Here is a 20,658-nt window from a genome sequence, read left to right as displayed (position 1 = left end):
CATCTTTGAAGTTTTGAAAAATATGTTGGTGTTCCAAGGAAAATCAACAGATTAATCAGGAGCGAGGGGAATTTGCCGAGTTCTTTTTTTAGCAGCAAAATAGTACAGACTCATGAAAGACTATGAGGAGTAGGGAATGTCCTTAGTGAAGTAGGATCCAAGGTGTTGGAAGCAGCTGGAAATGCCCCATTTGGGATTGGTCTGTGTCAGTATATGACTGAGGACAGGAAACCCGGGAATCACAGTTCACTGAAGCTCCTTGGCCTCAAGCTCCTTATCACAAGGGAAGGAACTTAGTTTGAAGTGGTTTCTGATGGTGTCTCTCCTAAATCTGGGTCTGTATTTCAAGAAAGGGGTCTAGATCTCTTCAAAGAACCAGTTACTTGTCAGCCTCTATATCTCAGTGTCACTCAGATATTTTGTAACAGGGCACCTCACTGTTCCATTGCAGGTATGAATTTTAAAATGTTCAAAAGTGAGAAGTAAATCTCTCTCTCATGCACTTTCTGAGTCTGTGTCAGGGCTGTCTCTAATCCTTATTGTTTACGTTTGGAGCTAAAATCCACATGGAATTGATTTTTGCTTATAGCGTGAGATGGCGGGGTGTCTCTTTTCTTTCCCTTTTCATAGACAAATCTAATTAATCCAGCACTACTTTTGTAATGACACCTTTATCATAAACCAGGTGTCTATATAAGGACTCTACTCCATTCCATTGGTCTATTTGTCAATATTTTCACCAATGTCATACTGTATTAATTACTGTAGATTTATATCTTAATATTTAGTAGAGTATGTCCTCACATATTTTTCTTTCTCAGGAGTGTCATGGTTATTCTTGACCCTTGACATATTCTTTACTCTTCCACTTTAGAATCTACCTGTCAGGGACTTTCCTGGCGGCACCGTGGTTAAGAATCTGCCTGCCAACGCAGGGGGCATGGGTTCAATCCCTGGTCCGGGAAGATCCCACATGCCGTGTAGCAACTAAACCCGTGCACCTCAACTACTGAGCCTGTGCTTTAGAGGCAGCGAGCCACAACTCTGAGCCCACGTGCCACAACTACTGAAGCCCACTCACCTAGAGCCCATGCTTTGCAATGAGAAGCCACTGCAGTGAGAAGCCTGCAAACTGCAACGAAGAGTAGCCCCTGCTTGCTGCAACTAGAGAAAGCCCGTGCACAGCAACAAAGACCCAACGCAGCCAAAAATAAATAAATAAATAAATAAATAAATAAATAAATAAATCCATTTGTCAATTCCACAAAAATTAACTCACTGCAATTTTGATTGGGATTACATTGACTCTATAGATAAACCCAGAGAGGAATGACATCTTTACTATTTTGAGTCCTCTAATACATTGACATAGTATATCCCTCCATTTATTTACATCATTTTCAATTTCTCTAGAAATGTTTTTAGGTTTTCTGTATAGAGGTATTGCACATCTTTCTTTAGATTTATTACTAGGTGTTTGGTATGTTTTGATGCTATTGTAAACAGTATCTTTTTAAATTTCATTTTTTAATGGTTTGATGCTCAACAAGGGAAGTTCCATTGATTTTTGCATACTAATCTGTATCCTGTAAACTTGTTAAACTCATCTAATAATTCTAATTTCAATCTGTGGATGTTATTTTCTAAGATTGCAAAGAATTCAATTTTTTTAACATAATTGTCCCCTCTTTTTCTTTTAAATTTATTTATTTATATTTTGGCTACATTGGGTCTTCGTTGCTGCGCGCGGGCTTTCTCTAGTTGCGTCGAGCAGGGGCTGCTCTTTGTGGTGGTGCACAGGCTTCTCATCACGGTGGCTTCTCTTGTTGCAGAGCATGGGCTCTAGGCACGTGGACTCTGTAGTTTGCAGCAGGTGGGCTCTAGAGTGCAGGCTCAGTAGTTGTGGTGCCCGGGCTTAGTTGCTCCATGGCATGTGGGATCTTCCTGGACCAGGGTTCGAACCTGTGTCCCCTGTGTTGGCAGGCAGATTCTTAACCACTGTGCCACCAGAGAAGTCCCAAGAATTCAATTTTATTTCCTATCTTTAACACTGTTTTCTATTTTTCTTGCCTTATTGTATTGGCTAGGATCTCCAGTGTGTTCCTGATTTCAGAGTGAACAGTTTTAACATTTCACCATTAAGTACTATGTTTCCTGTAGTTTTGTTTTCTGTAGATACCCTATAACAATTTATAGATGTTTCCTTCTATCTATAGTTTGCTAAGAGTTTTTTTTCATGACTACATGTAGAATTTTATCAATGCTTACATCATTAAGATAATCATGATTTTTCTTCATTTCTTCTGTTACTGTGGTGAATTGCACTGATTAATTTTTATATGTTGAAACAATCATATTCCTGAAATAAACTCAACTTGGTTGTGATGTATCCTTTTATATTTTGCTGGATTCATTTGTTTAATGAAAACCTTAACTTCTCGGTAGGATATATTAATTTGCAGTATTCCAATGTTTTTGTTGCAACAACTAGAAAATAACATGGATAAATTGCAAATTTATATTTGTAAAGATATCAGAGAGTCGTGGACCAAAGAGGAATGGGTGAACTAAAATTCCAGAACAGTAAGAACCCATCCTAGGTGAGCTAATGATTGTTTTCTTCCCTGGTGGGCTTGACTTAAACAGGGAGACTGTACTAGAAGAAAAAGAAGCCAGAAGAATTTTTGACAATCACACAGAGCTGCTGTGACCTATTAGAAACTGGAAGAGCCCAAATGCAAGGCTGGTTTCCCCATGAGGCATTTCCTGAGGGTGATGTGTGGCTGGGTGCTGGCCAGAAAGGCAGATTGTGATCTCCCATTGTCTTGTGGTGCTTGGGGGAAAAAAATCCTACTAGGGAAAGGAGGCTTTCACAAATTCACAACTAGTCTCTCCCTCAGGTATACGTACATGGGTGTATAAGCTTGCTAGGGCTGCCATAACAGAGTACCACAGACTGGGTAGCCTAGAAAAGTTTATTTTCTCACAATTCCTGAAGCTATATGTCCAAGATCAAAGTCAGCAGGGTTGGTTTTTTTTTTTTTTTTTTTTCTTGCGTTATGCGGGCCTCTCACTGTTGTGGCCTCTCCCATTTGCGGAGCACAGGCTCCGGACGCGCAGGCTCAGCGGCCATGGCTCACGGGCCCAGCCGCTCCGCGGCATGTGGGATCTTCCCGAAACGGGGCACGAACCCGCGTCTCCTGCATCGGCAGGCGGACTCTCAAGCACTGCGCCACCAGGGTTGGTTTTTTCTGAGGCCTATTTCCTTGTCTTTTGGGTTATGGTGGTCTCCCTGTGTCTTCACATGGTCTTCCTTCTATATGTGTCTGTGTCCTAATTCCTCTTATAAGGACATCCACCATATTGGATTAGGGCCCTCCCTAATGAACTCATTTTAACTGAATTACCTCTTTAAAGACCCTATCTCCAAATACAGTTACATGCTGATTACTGGGGGTTAGGACTTCAACATGTGAATTTTGAGGTGAGAGGGGATGGGGGACACAATTTAGCCCATAACAATGGGGTTGTATGCAAAGAGCTAAGCTCAAACCTCTGAAGGACAGAACTACAGGGCTAAAGAATCAGAGACTATAAACTCTCAATTAAAAGCCCTGACCCAACTCAATCACTGATTGGATTGAGGTGATCTGTCCTTCAATCTATCTGTCTAACTGAGGAAAGGGGGACCCTTCACTAATGGAAGATATCAGCTGGAGCCTTCTTCTTTTACACACAAAGTCTGTCATATAATAAAAGATTATTAGACGTGTAAAGAAGGAAAAGGTGACCAATGACAAAGACAAAATACTAATAATAGAAGCAAACCCTTCCTTTCATTGAGAAGGCTTTAAATTACAGATTCAATTTAGTTAAGAGTTACTGGATTATCTGGTTTTCTCTTTCTTCTTGTGTCAATTTTGGAGAATTGGGTCTTGCTAGAAATCTCTTTCATCTAATTTTTCAAAATTATAAAGTTTGTTTATAATATCCTTTTGTGATCTTTTAATATCTAAAGGATTTGTAATAATGGTAAGCACATGTAAAATGCCAGAAAGTTCAGTTCACAGCTGATCCAGGCTGTGGTAAGATATTTTCTCTTTTTTCCTGATCAGTCTCACAAGAAGTTTATTATGTTCCTTAGCTTTTTTCAAAGAACTATCTTTTAGCTGTGTTGATTTTCTCCATTATATGTATGTTTTTATTGCATGAATTTCTACGTTTATCTTTATTTTTTCCTTTCTTCCACTTTCTTTGGGTTTTATTTCTGTTTTCTTTCTTTTTTTCCCCCAGATGCTCAAACTTTTAATTCTTACAAAATATTATAGAAATAAACCCAAACTAAACAGATATGTAAGTATGTACAAAATTTTACTTCTGAAAAAATATCTATTAAAGTAGACAGTTAAAAAAAAACAAAAAGATTTAAAACCAGTACTATGAAATTGATTTTCTCAAAGTAAAGTAAAAATAATTTTAAATTGCTGATTGTAGTTGGTTTTCTAGGCTTATTTACATAATTTATTGTGGTCAGATGTATAAAGGAGCTTTTTGTTTTTTAGAATATCTTTGGTTTCATTTTATTTCATCAAATAATCCTGAATTTTTTTCCCTTTGCAAATCTTTCAACATGAGGACATGGCATTTAAGTTACAAATCAACTTTGGTCTTCTTGCTGTTGAGTCACAGGTTAAAAAGGCAATGTGATTTGTCCTCTTTCAGGATCAGACATTCAAAGAATTCTAATCAGTTCACTTGACTGAAGTGAGCTCATGCTTTGAGGGGTAAGCAAGATAAATTGACTGAAACATTGGGAGTCTGCTGTCTTGAGTCTCATGTTCATTGCAGTTCTTTGGTTAACCATATCATGTAGACATCAAACTCATCCAGGCATCTGAAAGGAGATTCAGTAGTGGACCACAGGGAAAGAATTAAGCAAGCCATGGAAAAAACAAAACACCACCACCAACAACAACAACATTCGCCTCTGGAGAAGGCCCTCATGTTATTGAAAGGAGCTTTGTTTCCCTCTCCAGGCTGAACTGATACAGTAACAGTTTCATTCTTGTGGTCAAAATTCATTTTTCCACAAATAGGCTGGCTGAGATAATAAGTTATCAAAGTACAATTTGCACTGTAAAGTCAAAGACCTTCTAAATTGTTGATATGTTTCATATCTATGGGTTCTTATTTCCTCCAGTAATTTAATAAACCTTTCAAAAGTCCTTACTTTATTATCCAGATCAAGATACCTTTCTCTTGCTTCTTAGTACTGCCTCATTATTTCCTCTTGATCTCCATGACTAGCATGTTCTGCCTATATCTTTTGTCTCAATCTATTAATTTCTTTGTCTAGAATCGACGCAGAATTTTTTTTCTTCTGTCTGCTCTGGGCAGATTTATCTTCCTTTTTTGTGACATTTTCTCTTCTAGTCCTTTTTCTTTCATATCTAGTTCTTGTTTCTTTTTAGTTAAAGTATCCAAGTGTTCTTTTTGTTTTTCTTCAAAATGCCATTTCTCTTGTTTTTGGTTATCCACTTCAGAATCATCAGGGTTTGATTCATCCTTAAGTGGATCTGCTAGCTGATTAATTTTCAGTTTCATTGCATCATCATACTTGTTTTCTGCTTCTATTTTCAGACTTTTAGGATGCTTCATGTTTTCCTTTTGTTGTTCCATATTTTTCTCAACTATTTTCATTTTTATTTTATTTTCTTGAGGCTCATCTTCCAAAGTTGCAACATCTGCAGACTGGAGTTCTTCTATATTCTCAAGTTCCCACATTTTAGAAATACTTTTTCTTATTTTCATCTTAACTCTTTATAATGTAGTTGGCACCTTCTAAGAAAATTTTCATTGTGTTTAATATCCTTTCCAAGGATAGACAAATGTTGCTGAAGATTTAATATCTGGGCTTACTTATTTTCATCCTCCTTCTCCAAGTCAGTTTGAAATAAATCCACATCTCTGCTTAGAAACTTAGGTCTTGTATTTTCAAATAAATAATGTCCCACAAAAACCTGATCACCATCAGCAGTAAAAGCTACAGTTCTTGGCTAGCTTTGGGACTACATTACTGCACAAGCTACACAATTATTTTTGACTAGTAGCACTGTCTCTGTGCCTCTCATGTCAGTTAGGCTATTTGCAACAACTGCATTTTCTATTTCTAAATCTGTCAGAACTGTTGGAAACTGGATGATACGCAGCTCTGTGTCTAACATCATACGTCTTATTCCAAAACTCAGAAAATATTATCTGTGGCTTGGTGAATAAAACCTTTTCATCAGTGCCTGAAGCATTCTTTCATCGGCATGATTATGGCAACAGTAGCTTTGCAGAAGTCCTTTTAAGCAAGATTCAATAGCCAGAGCAAGCTCAGGGTCCCAAAGATGAATGCAAGCTCCTGAAGAGCCTATGGGTTTATAGGTAAAATGTCCACATCTATAAGCATCATCTCTGGCTTTAGAGTTGGACCATGAGGGCCAAATCCTTTTAGTCGATCAGTATTACTTTCAGTTCTTTCAGTTGTTGCTGGTTATAGTTCAGCATATACTTCACATCTAATTCTTCTCTCAATTCTGGTATGTTCCTCTTTGTTCTTTTCTATGGCTAAAACTGTTCAATCTCTTGATTGAACTTTCTTGATCCCGTAAGGCTTTTACACTCTCTCCTTTTATATATATATAATTTTTATTTGATTATAGATGATTTAAAATGTTGTGTTTCTGCTGTACAGCAAAGTGAATCAGTTATACATATATCCACTCTTTTTTAGATTCTTTTCCCATATAGGTCATTACAGAGTATTGAGAAGTGTTCCCTGTGCTATATAGTAGGTCTTTATTAGTTATCTATTTTATATATCAATCCCAATCTCCCAATTTATCCCGCCCCCTCTTCCCCCCAGTAAGCATGTTTGTTTTCTACATCTGTGACTATTTCTGTTTTGCAAATAAGTTCACTTGTACCATTTTTTTAGATTCCACATATAAGCGATAGCATATGATATTTGTCTTTGTGACTTACTACACTCAGTATGACAATCTCTAGGTTACACTCTTTTTTTTTTTTTTTTTTTTTTTTGCGGTACGCGGGCCTCTCACTGTCGTGGCCTCTCCTGTTGCGGAGCACAGGCTCCGGACATGCAGGCCCAGCGGCCATGGCTCACAGGCCCAGCTGCTCCATAGATGTGGGATCTTCCCGGACCGCGGCACGAACCTGTGTCCCCTGCATCCACAGGAGGACTCTCAACCACTGCGCCACCAGGGAAGCCCTACACTCTCTTTTAACTAAGACAATTGTTTTGCCTTTTCAGCTGCTCCAGTTCCAAAGATTGATTAGTACTTTTTTTGTTTTTAGTTCTTCAATTCTTTTGCAAAGCTACTCATCATCTTTCTTTAATGTTCAATATGCATTTAGGGAATGGTTATATAAAACTTCAGCTTCATTATAGGCCCTTTTCTTAGGAGTAACATCTCCTTTCATTACCATACGTTTTGGTGTTCATGCAGTTGTCTCTTGACTAATCTTTTCTATTTTATCTTGAATATCCTTCTATTTTTTCTGCTTCATTAAGTCTGACCTGCTGTTTTTCCATTTTCCTGTCAAGTCTAGCAGCACGATCTTCTCCAATTTTTATATTATCTCTGATAGCACTCAGTTGTTTTTCAGTTTCATTGACCGCTGCCCAAGGCATTTCACATTTCAAGTACGTTAAATTAGCCTTCATTGTACTTACACTAGCAATACTTTGTAAACGTCTTCTTTCTCTAAACACTGGCACTTTAGTTCAGTAAATTACTCTTCCTTCATTTATCTACTCCTTTGTTCTTTGTTTCCATAACGTATAAATAATCTTCCTTCATCTGTTCAAGTGGGGTTGCTTTCATGAAGAATTTGTATTTGTCTCCCTCAATTTTAGACGGCTATAACTGGTTGCTCATCTCTTGTGTTAAAACGGAAACTGGATTAACAATCCTAGTCACTAGGATGTAAGCTAGGATTAACTGCAATTAGCTCTTCTTTCCTAGTAGAAACCACGTTTCCGTTTCACTTTTTAGTTTAAGATCAGCTTCCGTCCATGCTGATGAGACGTCGCACAGCTGTAGAGTCACCATACACATTTGTTTTATAGGCATCAGCTCCGCTGTTCCTTAATGTTATTGAGACAGCTGCTGAGTTCCATTGTTGACAGCAGCAAAGTTGATATTAGAACCAAATTTAAAGGGTGTAAGCATGGAATGACACATGAAGTTTCTTAGCTGAATACTCTCAATTATGCCAATTTCTCCTGCAAAGTAGAAGTGTCATTAGTGAAAGAAACTGTACATTCATCTTCCTCACCTTATCAAAATCCTCCAGCTCTTGTCTCAGTCTTTTGGCATTTTTAGGAGAAGTTTTCTTCCTCTCTTTTGGCCGTCAGGTCTCAAACAAGACCAAGTGTCCTCAAGGAACCAATCAGCGGGACTGTCGCGGTGCAACCCTACACTAAGGCTACTCTGGGAGCGTCCTGGCCTCGCCTGGCCGCCATTGGCCCCCTGGAACCGTGTGCCTGCCGCCCGGTGCTCTGCACCTGCCTCTGCTGTTTTTCTAATGTCATGAGACAGATTTTTAGATCATAAGTTTTTCCGTCTTCCTTCTTTCCTAATATGTGCATTTTATATGCCGTAAATTTCCCTCTCAGCATGGCTTTTACTGCATCTCCCAACTTGTGGCAGGTTGTACTTTCAAGTGTTAATCCGCTTAAAATATTTTCTAATATCCTTAATGATTTCAATGTTTGAACAATGCACTATGTAGAAATGTATTTCTTAATTTACAAATGTGTGAATTTTCTACTTAAAATGTTATTTATTTCTATCTTAATTCCACTGTGGTCAGAGAATATGCTCAGTATCATTTCAGTTCTTTGAAACTTGTTGAGACTTGCTTTGTGGTTCAGCATTTGGTCAGTTTTGCTTAATTTTCCATGTATACTTGAAAAGTTCTACTTTCCCCTAGAATTTGCCTGTTCATTCCTGGCACTCTCTTGTGGCTTGTTTATCTTAGTAGTGATTTCCTTTACTTCCTTTTTTGAAAAATTAAACTGTGAAGTATAATATGCATCGTGGAAAAAAACATAATTCAAAAAATAACCACAAAACAACAAAACCCATCCTCCAGGTCAAGATATAGAATATTATTAGCACTGGAGAAACCACATCTGTGTGCCTTTCTGATCACAATTGTATCTCTCCCCAGGATGTAACCATTATCCTGATTAATCTCCTTGCTTTTCTTTATAAATGTACTACCTCTGTGTGCATTTCAAAACAAAAGGGCTTACTTTTGCCTCTTGTTGAACTTTAAGTATATAATCACATTGTATATACTCTTCTGTGTTCTGCTTTTTTACTCAAATTAGGTATATAAGATTCATTTATGTATCTCCAGCTTGTTCCTTTTGTTGCATTTCAGTTGATTTTTATTACTGTATAACATTCAGGTGTGTCAAAATTTACTTATCCATTCTACTGTTGATGGGCTTTGGGGTGATTTCCAGTTTAGGCCAATTAATAACAATACTACTGTGAACATTCTTGTACATACATCCAGATGCACATCTGCACGTATTTCTCTAAGGTATAGATCTTGGATTTAAATTGTTGGGTCGGGGCTACATATATGTTCAACTTTATTGGATGCCACATGATATTTTCAGGAAGAGTATACCAGTTTACAATCTCACCAGCATTGTTTGGATGTTCCTGTTGTTCCATTTTTCTCTCCAACACTTAATGTTGTCAGACTTTTAACTTTTTTCCCAATCTGATAGGTGTGTATCCCATTGTAGTTTTAATATGTACTTCCCTAATTATTAAGGAGGATGTCTGTTTATTGATCATTTGGATAGCACCTTTTGTATAGTACCTGTGAAAGTCTTACCCATTTTTCTGTTTGATTTGTGCTATCAGTTTGTAATAGTAATGCTTACTAGGCTTTGCTGATTATATGTATTGCAAATACGTTCTCCTATTTTTTCTTTTTCTTTTTACTCTAATACCTAATAATAATGGAGTCTTTTGAGGAACAGAAGTTCTTAATTTTAATGTGGTTAAATTTATCAATCTTTATTTTATAGTTGTTACTGTTTGCATCTTCTTTTATAAATTCTTTACTGTCCTGGGGCTATGAAGATACCCTCCTCGATTCATTTCTAAGAGCATTATAGTTTTGCCTTTCTTATCTAGGCTTTAATCTATCTGTAACTGATTTTTGTGTAGCCAAAGAAGCCATCATTCTGGGATCACTTCAGGGTCTTGGCTCAGTTCATCCTTCCCAACCTTGTGTTGGCCAAAGCCTCAGTATCCTGATAGCAGTGTTACCACTATCTTCATTTACCTCAGAACAACTCTGGTTTTATTTTGATTTTTGGAGTGAGAGGGCCTTCAGAGACCTCCCCTGTCTCTTGAGAGACCAACAATGCCTCAAAGAGACAGGTCCTATCCAAGGTCTAGTTGTTCCTTAGCAGAAGGGCGCCTCTGTGAACCTAATCAGTCACCACACCATTTGGAAATCCTTAACAATATATTTTGCATATTGGTCCAGGTCAGTACATATAGAGCATTTTTGTTCTTTTAAAAGGCTGCATAATGATCTATTGTATGAAATTTATTTAACCAGTCCCCAATGGTGGACCTTTATATTCTATCCAATTATTTATTTTTACAATACTGCAGTATCATTTCACACCTGAGTATATCTGTATTATAAATTCCTAGAGAGAGAACTACTAGATCCTGTACCCTCCCTCAACCCCCAGCATAGAGTTTGTATCAATTTAAACTCCAGAAATGTAGGAGCATTCCTATATTTCCACATTCTCACCAAATGCATTATAAAATTTTAAACATCCATCTGATAGTTGAAAATAATATCTCATAATTTCAATTTGTATCTTTTACTATGGGTGAGATTGAGTGCCTTTTTATACATCTAAGAGAAATTTATGTTTCCTTTTCTTGGAACTATAATGTTCCTAGTCTTTGCCTTTTTTTTTCTGTTGCGTTTTCCAGGTAGTTTTTAAGAATCCAAAAGTTTGCAAGGTCTTGTACTTAAATGTACATAGAATATTTGCTTTATGCAACTTTAAGGAAATATACCACAATGTTCTTTGACAAAGTATATAGATGCAGTGTTGCAATTTAGATATTTTACTGAACTCATCAAAAAAGATTTTATGGGGTTTGGAGAAAAAGTAGAACTTTGAAAGTACACGGGGAATATTAAGCAAAACTGTTCAGTGCTGTACCATAAAGCAAGTCTGAACTGTCCCAAGTGTTATTCTTTACATATGAAAGATTATCTTGTTTTTCTTTCTCTGTGAAGAACCAAGCTTTACAAAGATTTATTACTGCTGAAATTTTAATCTACTCAGTTAATTTGTGAATTTGTAAATTAATTTAAATAAGTATGCAAATCTGAAGTCCTTTAATAGATTAGATGTCGTGGAATTGAAGGTCCACAGCTAAAATGGGCAACAGATTCCATTATCTTATTTCCTCTGCACTTAAAGCTAATTGCACTTTCAATGATATTTTTATGATAGAATATTAGCCCAGCTTCTTCATCATTCATAAACTTTAATATAGCTGAAACTTAAAAATATAAACACTAATCATTAACTTAGTACACTGTTAATTGAAACCGAACTCTGTTCTTGTTTTTGAATAATAGTAGTAAATTCCTTTGGAAGCAAACAAGGGAAAAGGATTTTCATGTCATCCAGTTTTTCTGATTTAGGACGCTAGCATATCTAATGCAGAATATCTTCAAAGTAAGGCAAGTTCACACTCTCACTTCAAAGTGTCTTTGGCGACTTGATAATTTATGTGTATTTGATCAGTAGAATATATTCTTATACTTCCTATTTTTGAGCCACTGATTAAATTATATTTAATTAAACTGCACAAGCATTTAACAATTCTCCTGTAGAGTATATCCAAACTAAGCATATAGCCTTAACACTATGGTTAAAAAATCTGACAGTTAATCTAAAGTTATTGACTTTGCAATATATGTACTGTACTCCTTAGCACTTGCCCTTGGAAAACACTAACAGACATTTTAAACATTTGGGCCACAGGTAAATACCATTTTTTAAAGATGAAGTTATTTTAGGATTGGAGGAATTGCAAAGAATACCTGGTTTATTCCCTTACTTCATCCTAGATAAAAAGTGAGGCACAGGAAGACTGTGGCTTGCTCAACAGATAAAAGCAGCTCAAATGTACAAAACTTTCTGATTAAGTCTGCTTCCAGGATATTAATAGAATTATCATTCTGTTCTAAGTTTCACTTTTGATGTATGAAAGATGCAAGTGATGGAGACCATCCAAAGAAACTAGCCCCTTATTCTTTGGAGCTAGATTTTAGTAATAAAGAGGACATTCTGAATAACTAAAATAGTCATTCTAGTGCTTACAGAGAAGCATCACTTAAAAGGTTCCCACCAAAAATTTAAGCTTGATGGCAAATATCCTTGCCCTCCAAACCATACCACTCTCATCAGTGTATAGTGTTCTAAGTTTAATCTTGGAAAACTACTTAGGGACAGAGTAAATGGAGTTATTCTTCTCAGTTTTAATGTCTATGTCAAACTAGAGAGCTAAGGCTGGACTTCCAGATCCTTATATATTTCCATAAAACACCCTCCCATGAGTTTAGCCTGGGTGAATCATGCAAATTAAAAGAAAATCATTAGTACCTAATTGCCCCCCCCCAAATAAAGACTGTTCCCACACAGACAGATATGGGCAAAATTTGAGTCAGAGCAAACATGAGAAACATGAAAAAGAAATACCATACTCATTTCATTGTTGGCAGGTACTGTCTTTGCCAGAAATTGCTGTTATAGTGGAGATTGCCCAAATCAAAGTCCTCAAACCCAGTGGCTTTTATGACTCTGTACATAAGCAAGGAAAGCCTTTATGATGTCACAGGAGGGGAGCCAGGAAGTTACTAGAATCTTGTTTTAGCACTTAAGACTTAAGTAATCATCTTGATGTACCTCAAATGCAAATTTATTACCTAAGAGATGGGTTTGGAGGAGCTTCTAGAAGCTAAGTTTGTTGCGGCTTTGGAACACAGCTGGGCCTGGAGTGGCCTGGTCCACGATGGTCTGGGATGCACTGATTTCTATAGTTGCTGATTCCTAGAGTTAATCTGCCTTTCTAGCTGGGGAAACACTGAGGGATCTGACCTGATGACGGCTATGGGTGGATGTCCAGCCAGCAGACAGAACATGTTATCCAAAAGCTATGGCCACAAACTACAGAAAGATCAAGTCAGCAACAGGAAGGTGCAAACTGGGGTAACGTAAAACTCGTGAATATAGCCGTTCAGATCATGCACTGCACAAACCTAGATGATACCATTTGCATCGATGGTATGTCCCAGCAGGTGGACCAAACATAGATATTGGGAATGCAGGAATAATAAATAAATGGTTGTCCAAATAGGTATATGGAGACAGTTGGAACAGGCAAAGTCTACCAATGGTTAAGGATTCAGAGACAGGACTCCAGACTAAGAAGATAAACCATAAAGGAAATTGTCATGTCTTTAACGAAAAAGAGAATCTTAAAGGTTTTGTCACCTTGGGGTGTCATCAGGAGGTGATTCAGCAAGTGGGTCTGACCACCTCCTTTTGAATTTCACCTCCTCTGGATTCTTGCTAGTGCCATGGGCACTGTAGCCCACTGGTCCAGTGCTCTGCCATTAAAGTTCTGGTGCAAGTGTGGACAAAAATACCTTATTCTGAGTCTTCCCAATAAAGTAGAAACAAGCTAGAATTTTTCCAAAAAAGATTTCACTAAATAAAAAACATGAACCAAAAAAATATTTAAGGAACATAAAAAGAACTATCTCCACCCAGCTTTTGCACTTCTAGGAATTTATCCAAAAGAAATAGTTATGAATGAGTGTCAATTAGGGTTTGATCAGAGAAGCAGAACCACTTATGAGTGATATAGTGAGATCTGTATAGAGATTAGACCTTATACAGTTGTGGAAGCTGGTTGTGCAGTCTGTGCAAGACTGCGGCTCTTCTTCTGGTGCCAAGCCTGAAGTTGGCAGGGCAGCAATTAGGACAGGAAGATGCCTGTGAAGTAGGAGAGAGTGGGGACAAACTGGAACCCACAGGATGAGCTAAAACCAAAAGGATGGAACCAGAATTTGCACCTGCCTCTCAGTGCTTCCAAACATCCAACTTCAGTGATGTGGAAGACTTCTAGAAGATCGAGTGCACTTCACCACAGGGCTGCACATGTGCCTGGGCCAAGATTTGGAGATGTTGAAAGAGGAGATCTGGTGGGAGCTGGATCTGTGAGGCCCAGGTACTATCCCATGAAGAACTAGCTGGAGTTGCCACAGGCCTGGCTGCTGGCCCCTCTAACAAGATGATCCATGACGGTGTGCATGAGCTCTGACAGTGCCTGACCCTACCCCAGTCTTCCAGGTATAACTATGACTGCTGCTTCATTTCCACCATCTAAATCTCATGCAAAAAAAATTTATGGCTCTCATTAACTCAGAACCATGCAGGGCAGGGGGTTCTGGGAAATGTAAGTCCGGATTACTTGACACAGTACAAAGTCACCATAGAATGTGTGCCAAAAATTAACTACATAGATTTTCACTGCAGTGTTATTTATAACAATAAAGAATAGAATATGACCTGTCTAACAGTATAGAAATGGTTAAAATTTAATGGTATATCTACACATTAGAATATATTACAAAGGATGTAAAAGAATATTTATGTCCATAAACCTATGTTCACAACACAATTATCATTGTACCCGGTTCTATAAATACAAAGTTTTGATTAAAACACTATGGTAGGGGCTTCCCAGGTGGTGCAGTGGTTGAGAGTCCGTCTGCCGATGCAGGGGACGCGGGTTTGTGCCCTGGTCCAGGAAGATCCCACATGCCGCGGAGCGGCTAGGCCCGTGAGCCATGGCCACTGAGCCTGCGCATCCCGAGCCTGTGCTCCACAACGGGAGAGGCCACAACAGTGAGAGGCAAAAAAAGAATCCACCTGCCAATGCAGGGGACACGGGGTCGAGCCCTGGTCCGGGAAGATCCCACATGCCACGGAGCAACGAAGCCCGTGCGCCACAACTACTGAGCCTGCGCTCTAGAGCCTGCGAGCCACAACTACTGAGCCCGAGTGCCACAACTACTGAAGCCCGCGCACCTAGAGCCCATGCTCCGCAACAAGAGAAGTCACCACAATGAGAAGCCCGCACACTGCAACGAAGAATAGCCGCCACTCGCCGCAACTAGAGAAAGCCCGTGCGCAGCAATGAAGACCCAATGCAGCCAACAAATAAATAAATAAATAAATAAAATTAAAACTGTGGAAAGAAAGCAAGAAAAAAAATCACCTGAGTTTATACAATAATGATCCTACCTATCTTCTGAGTTCACAAGCCTTGTCCCTATCACATTCTGTGAGAAGGCCTGAGCCCAAAAGGATGAGTATAACTTACTAGGGACCTGGCCCAGATTCCTCACTCTCTGGTCTCTACTCATGGTAGTAGAGGGTGCTGTCTTGTGACCACTCATGGAGGTGTTGGGTCATAATCAGCTTACTGTAAAACGCCATTTTACCTTCTATGTGTTGGTCATCGTCCTGTGCATACGTTTTCACTAAGAACCTTAAAGTTTTACCAGGTTCTCCAGTGATGATAAAACCATTTAAGAACCCCATATCTCACCCTGTTTTCCAATATGAGTCAATTTTTTAAAAAAAGCCATAGCATTTATACAAGAAATATAGTCAGACTTCTTAAAGGAAGCCTGTCAGGAAAGATGCTAGCCTTCCTAAAATCTCACTGATTTGAGATACAGATCCTTGGAGAAACACAGACCCCTGTCCCTGGCACTAGATAAGCATCTGGGAGAATCTCAGCTGGCCAGGCTGTGGTCATTAGGTTGTGATTGTCAGGTGTTAAGCATCTTGAGGTAGTGCTTTTGTCCTAGGATAGTGCTTCTCAAACTTAAATTTCTTACTAACCACCTGAGAAGCTTATTAATATGCAGATTATGATTCAGGAAGACTGCAGTAGAACCTGAAGTTCTGCATTTCTAACAAGCTGGTCCAAAGACCACATTTTGAGTAGCAAGGACCTAGAACACTGACCTCTCTTCTTTCCACATGCAGCAGGTGCTTTTGTCCCATGATAGTGGAGAAAAAGTAATTTTTGAAAGTGGTAAACTATTTAAACATTCTGTGCCTCTGTTTAATCACTTTTTTGATAAAAATAATATTACAGGTAAAGTCCTTTTCTTCAGGAGGAAATGAGTCTTCCAAATGTCTCAATAGCTTATCTACATAAGGTAGTTTTCTCCACCCTATGTGGTAAACAGAAATCACAAAAGGAAACGGTAGGAATCAGTCTAATATATCAATAATCACAATAAATATAAATAGATTAACTCACCTATTAAGAGATAAAGACTAGCAGAGTGACTTTTTCCCTAACATTTTATTATGAAAATTTTCAAACATGCAGAAAAGTTGAAAGACTTTTACAGTATACACCCATATACCCACTACCTAGATTCTGCAATTAATATTTGCTGTAATTGCTTCATCACTTGTCTCTCCACAAACTGACTTTTTAAAAAAATCCAGTTATATGCTGCTTACAAAAGACACATCTAAAAACAACAGAGGGCTTCCCTGGCGGCGCAGTGGTTGAGAGTCCGCCTGCCGATGCAGGGGACTTGGGTTCGTGCCTCGGTCCGGGAAGATCCCACATGCCGCGGAGCGACTGAGCCCGTGAGCCATGGCCCCTGAGCCTGCGCGTCCGGAGCCTGTGCTCCGCAGCGGGAGGGGCCGCAGCAGTGAGAGGCCCGCGTACCGCAAAAAAACAAAACAAACAAACAAACAAAAAAAAAAAAACAACAGAAATTTGCAACTATGTGTGGTGATGGATATTAACTAAACTTGTGATAATCATTTTGTAATTATATACATATATCAAATCATTCTATTATACACTTAAAACTAATACAATATTACATATCAATAGTAAATGAATAAAAAATAAATTATAAATAAATAAATAAAATATAGAACAGAAAAGTTAAAAAAATGGGATTCAAAAGTCATTTGCTGGAAGGCTAATGATGCTACCCATCTTGTGAAGTCCTATCCACGTTATCAGCTGGATATACTAATTGATCAAGGAAAAGATGACCAGTTTCTTTCAGATGGACAGTTAGAACCTGAAAACTTCATAGCTGCCTGTACAGAAAAGAAAATCCTTGTTGTTTTCAGATTGCAAGAGGGTTATGATCATAGCTACTGCTTCATGGCAAAGTAGCTTCATTGCATAGCTACTACTTTATTACCAGTCGCATTAGATATCATGCAAAATACCTGAATTCCTGAAAAACTTCAGATAAGAGAATCTCTTCAGGATTACAAAATTGTAATAAACAGAATTGCAAGGAAAAAAGATTTGAAAACATTGGATTTCTTATTGCTAAAAATGCTTTATTCTGTAGTTGATTCACCCTCTGGATAAATATAACAAAGCTGAAAAGAAAAGTCATTTGCAATACCATATGATATCACATATGTGGAATCTAAAATATGACACAAATGAATCTATCTATGAAACAGAAACAGACTCACAGACATAGAGAACAGACCTGTGGTTGCCAAGGGGGAGGGGAGGTGGGGGAGGGATTGACTGGGAGTTTGGGATTAGCAGATGCAAACTATTATATATAGAATGGATAAACAACAAGTTCCTACTGTATAGCACAGAGAACTATATTCAATATCCTGGGATAAACCATAATGGAAAAGAATATGAAACAGAATGTATATGTATTTATAACTGAATCACTTTGCTATACAGCTGAAATTAATACAATGTAAATCAACTATACCTCAATTTTTAAAAAGTCATTTGCACATCATTTTATCTTTGTTAGGAGTTCTAGTTCTATGTGTTCAAAATAATGGGGAAATACTGAAAAATAAAAAAGGATTAGGTTTATAGTAAATAATTTGAAGATTCTTCCTTATAGTATCCATAGTCACTACTGGCCTTCTCAATCTACTTTAAAACATGGGATTTCAAAGGAAACCAGCTACAATGAAGAGGAGTTACCAAAATTTAAAAAAAGAACAATTTGTGATACAATGGTATATGTGCTTCATTCTTGTTGCATTACAAGATCTAGCTGCAGGCTTAATAACTGTTGTTACTCTGAAGAGGTACTGAGCACAAAGGGAAAGTTGAGATACCTGCAACAGCTCTCCATGGGACATGAGAATATCAGTGATTTCTACTGGTGACAAAATCACAGCCACTGCGAATAGCAGTGGAGCTTGTTGTCTGCATTCATAATTATAGAAATTGCTAAATTTCAGTTGCAAAGTTAATGAAAATAAAGGTGCAATTTTTCTCCCATTCAGGTTTTATCCAAAGACATCAGGTTAAGAACCCCAGACTAGTCTGAAGCCATCCTGTCACAGATCAGCAAACGGCCTCCCAGTTCTGGGCCCGTGTAAATTATCTGATTACACAGCAGATTGAAATCCTGGAACAATGTATGTTCACTTATTCCAAACTGCTTCGTGTTGACTGGAATCTCAAGGCTCTAGTCTTGGAGCAACATATAAATGACAGAAGCCATGCTAAATTTATTTTGGTACAAAAGTAAACTTTGGACTTATATCATTTGGGTTTTCTCTTTAAAAAAGAGCTTTACCTGCTACCAGAAATTATAATCAAGGTTTCCCAAGATTCAGTGAGGTTTGTCTAAGCTGTTTGCAGATAAAATTTGTTTAGTGGAATATTTGGCCAATTAAGAAAGCCTCTCTGGTCTGCTTTCAGAGTTCTTTTTTGGACACGATCCCTTCATACTTTAATAAAATCCTGACATCTGTGAGCCAAAATTCTGGAAATATATTTCTGAGACACTCCGTCTGTGAACACCCTTTAAAAAAAATGCATCAGTAACAGAGAAGACTGTAATTAGAGCACTTATTCCTATTATTACACAGCCAAACAAGGAAGCATCCCATAAAAGTTCTCCAAAAGTAAACAATGTTTTTGGCTACTCGTTAATAATAGTATAACCCAGTTCTTCATGTACTATAAAGTCCCATCCAAATAGTCCAGTGTGCCTGTAAATTTTGATTTATGTGGAAGAAAGCTTGGTCACAAGAAAAGTGTTCCAGAGCATTCTTTCCTTTGCTAATTCTCTGACTTGATTTTCGGCTCTCTATTCTAACCTTGTCAGTCTGTCAGTCAGTCCAGGAGTGTGTCTGGTGTTTCTTCTTTTGGTAGCGGGCCTCTCACCGTTGTGGCTCCTCCCGTTGCGGAGCACAGGCTCCGGGCGCGCAGGTTCAGCGGCCATGGCTCATGGGCCCAGCCGCTCTGTGGGATCTTCCCGGACCGGGGCATGAACCCATGTCCCCTGCATCGGCAGGCGGACTCTCAACCACTGCACCACCAGGGAAGCCCCCCACTTAATTTTTGAAATCACTTCCACCATCATCCCATTTGAGTTTGGTGAAACAGGAAGCACTTAGGAAAGAGATTGGTATCTCTTCCTAATCATCTTGCATCTCCCTAATCATCTGGCAAGATAAAATTACAATGGCCCTATCTCCTCAGCCCAGACATTAGGAGTGGCATTTAGCTGAGGCATTCATCCAGACAGAAGAGAAATAGGATAAATTCCTCAATTCCCCAATTTTCATCTACCACCTTTATTCCATAGGTTAGCAGGAAATAACCAGGTGAAGAAGAAAGGAAAGGGACTTGATCCCATGATCCCACCTAGGTTCTCTTTATTCTAGAGCCCTCCTCCCCATGCAAATTTATAAAGGCAAGGTTAAAACATAAACTACTTCAGGGTGAGGATTTGGTCTTATTTGTTGCTGTTCTTCCAAGGTCTGTGTTCTAAAAATGTGCTGGGATTTGTTTTGAGCAGGTGTAGTAGGACACACAGACACAAAAATGACTGCCACGAAGCAAGAAGTTATTTTCTTGTATTCACAGTGCCCTAGGAGCAAGAGGCACAGCACGCCATGCAGGGCCACCCAGGGCCACACACGGAAGCACCACAGTGAGATGAGCAGGCAGAGAAGGGAACTGCGGGCAGTTTTTGTTGTGGTATTCAAGGGAAAGAATGGGCGAAGCAAGACAAGCAGGTGGAACAAACTTACCATTGGATAGTTTGAATAATGTCGGCGGGCTCTGCTTGTAGGGGTGTCCTCAGTTGGCTGCACCTGGTCCTGTAGTGATGGGGCAGGGGGTGGTGTCCCTAGTCTGGTAAAGTCTGGAAGAGAGTTACTTCCTGCCTCTTCTCACACTGGGGCTCCTCAGGCTGTGCCAGATACAGATGAAATTTTTCCTTGCTGCCCTCTTAGGGCGGCTGGACTCTGGGAGCCTCAGGTGAGGGAAGTGGTAGAGGCGGGCTCCACCGCCAGAGCAGGGGGCCAATCTCCTCAGCAGTCCCCTCGGAGGAGAAACACCTCACCAAAGCAGACATTTGGTTTTTGCCCTGAAGACAGCACAGGAGGAAAGAATATTCCTCCCATTAACGTGGATTTGTGTTCTTTTCAAAACTGTAACCCTT

The 20,658-nt window shown here is 38.7% G+C and overlaps 2 pseudogenes; both read right to left on the bottom strand.

Annotated features, from left to right (window-relative positions):
* Window positions 1-4,657: 4,657 nt before the first annotated feature.
* Window positions 4,658-8,181, bottom strand: LOC103076484 (structural maintenance of chromosomes protein 6 pseudogene; annotated as a pseudogene).
* Window positions 8,182-8,183: 2 nt separating this feature from the next.
* LOC103076217 (structural maintenance of chromosomes protein 6-like) lies at window positions 8,184-15,757 on the bottom strand (annotated as a pseudogene).
* Window positions 15,758-20,658: the final 4,901 nt, after the last annotated feature.

The sequence above is a fragment of the Lipotes vexillifer genome, unplaced genomic scaffold (genome assembly GCF_000442215.2).
Source record: "Lipotes vexillifer unplaced genomic scaffold, Lipotes_vexillifer_v1.1 scaffold2000, whole genome shotgun sequence".
Lineage (NCBI taxonomy): Eukaryota > Metazoa > Chordata > Mammalia > Artiodactyla > Lipotidae > Lipotes > Lipotes vexillifer.
The sequence above is the reverse complement of the archived record's forward strand: the minus strand, read 5'-3'. Positions and strand labels throughout refer to the sequence as shown.